Source organism: Saccopteryx bilineata, chromosome 3 (genome assembly GCF_036850765.1).
Source record: "Saccopteryx bilineata isolate mSacBil1 chromosome 3, mSacBil1_pri_phased_curated, whole genome shotgun sequence".
In the NCBI taxonomy this organism is placed as follows: Eukaryota; Metazoa; Chordata; class Mammalia; order Chiroptera; family Emballonuridae; genus Saccopteryx; species Saccopteryx bilineata.
In genome coordinates, this window is record NC_089492.1 from 131354232 (window position 1) to 131356562 (window position 2331).

Genomic DNA, 2331 nt, shown 5'->3' on the forward strand with positions numbered 1-2331 from the left:
ACAATGTGAATCAATGCCCTTCATGCCATTGAACTGTATGCTTCAAAATGGTTAAAATGGTAAATTTCATGTTATAATATTTTACCACAATAACAACTTGCACTACAAAAAATATCATAGGAACAATCAAAACATAAATAACAGACTGGAAAAAATATGTAACCTATTATAAAAGGAACTTATATATAAAGAGCTTCCACAAATCAATAAAAAAGAACAACTCAATGTAAAAATAGATAAAAGATATGAAAATACAGTTTATAGAAAATACAAAAAGTTCTTAAACATAAGAAAAAAGAGCATTCTTACTAATTGTGAGAAAAAGTAAAATTAAAACTACACTAAAATATTATTTTCACTTAGATTAAGAACGATAAAAACAGTTGGCTAACTCAGTGTGTTGATAAAGGGCCTTAGGAAAAAAGTTACTTTTATTTATTGCTGTTGGCAATAAGATACAATATACACTGGTATACTGTCTATGATGGGCAATATCAATTAAAATTCCTAATGTGCACACAATTTGATCTCATAATTCCACATTCTAGAAATTTATTTTATATAAATATTTATGTACAAACTGACATGTGTATAAGGTTATTAACTACAATATTTTTAAAATGGCATAAGTAGTTCCCAACATCTGTCAGTAGAAGAATTCACTGGGGAACAATTTTTTTCCCCATCTTCTGTTGTATGAGGTTTTAGAACTGTTTCTATATATTTCTGCATCGCTGATTTCAAATCTGAAATCCGTTTTTTGGTGCATGCTCTAGTTTTTATGCAATTTTAATTTCTTTTTGTTACAGTTAATGGCATGCATTGGTTTTTTAAATTGGAGTTAAAGGGCAACGACTCTTGAATTGAACATAAGCACAAGGCAATTAATGTTTTATAAACAGAACTTTTACATAATTGTAGTTGTTTTGAAATGTAAAAAATTATCTGATAAAAACACCCTCTTATTTTGTTTTAAGATTGAATCATGGCTTCTCCAAGTAAGCGTAAATGTAAAAATAGTCCTGACACCTTCTGTTATATATGTGGCTGTTACACACTTCAATGTCAAAGGCGCAATATTTCATCATTTGTGACACGTGCATATATTGCCTATTTTCAAATTCCCCTTGGCTATCAAGACAAGAATTGGGCTCCTCATATTGTGTGTCATAATTGTGAGGAAATGCTTCGTGACTGGACAAAAGGAAAACACAAAAGAATGCCTTTGGGTATTCCCATGGTTTAGCATAAACCTAAGGACCACAACAGTGACTGTTATTTCTGTCTGATCCATACAAAGGGCATCAGCAAGAAAAAACGGCATATGATCGCATATCCTAATATTCCTTCAGCAATACGACCTATCTCACACTCTGAGACACTCCCGGTTCCAGTTTTCAATGGTTTTATTTCTTCTAAGGATGAAGAAAGTGAACATGGTGATCAAGTGTATTTTGATAAGATGCATGAGGAAATGGTTGTAGAATCTGAAGGGTCTTCTTCTGATGCCAAGCAGTCATTAACCCCTCAGCAGCTTAGCCAACCCAAATTGAATGACTTAGTAAGAATGACATAAAAATTGTCCTCAACTTTCTGAAGTATGAGGAGAATACCTGGATCATTTGTGTGATCTTAAAATGGTAAATTTCCTGCTAGGACAGCAGAGAGGTTTCACAAAGTATCCTTGCTTTTTGTGTTTGTGGGACAGCCGAGCTCAGGAGAAACACTGGACACAGAAGGAGTGGCCAAAACATGAAGCTCTGGAAGTAGGGATGCAAAATATTGTGAATGAACCTGTAGTTAATTGAGACAGGATTATTTTCCCCCCACTTCACATACATCAAACTTGGCTTAATGAAGCAATTTGTTCAGGCTTTGAAAGTGACTGCTTTCAACATATTATTTCTGCTTTTCCTACCTTGTCTTTTGAGAAGATAAAAGCAGGTGTATTTGATGGACCTCAAATTCGAACCCTCATATGTGACAAAGAATTTGCCAGGAAGATGAATAAGAAGGAGAAAGCGGCATGGCAGTCTTTTGTGGCAGTTACAAAGAACTTCCTTGGCAACAAAAAAGCAGAAAACTATGAACTTCTGGTTCAAAGGATGCTGTTGACTTTCTGTGACATTGGATGTAACATGAGCATTAAGATTCACTTCCTGAGGCCCTGGCTGGTTAGCTCAGCGGTACAGTGTCGGCCTGGCGTGCAGGAGTCCTGGGTTCGATTCCCGGCCAGGGCACACAGGAGAGGCACCCATCTGCTTCTCCACCCCTTCCCCTCTCCTTCCTCTCTGTCTCTCTCTTCCCCTCCTGCAGCCAAGGCTCCATTGG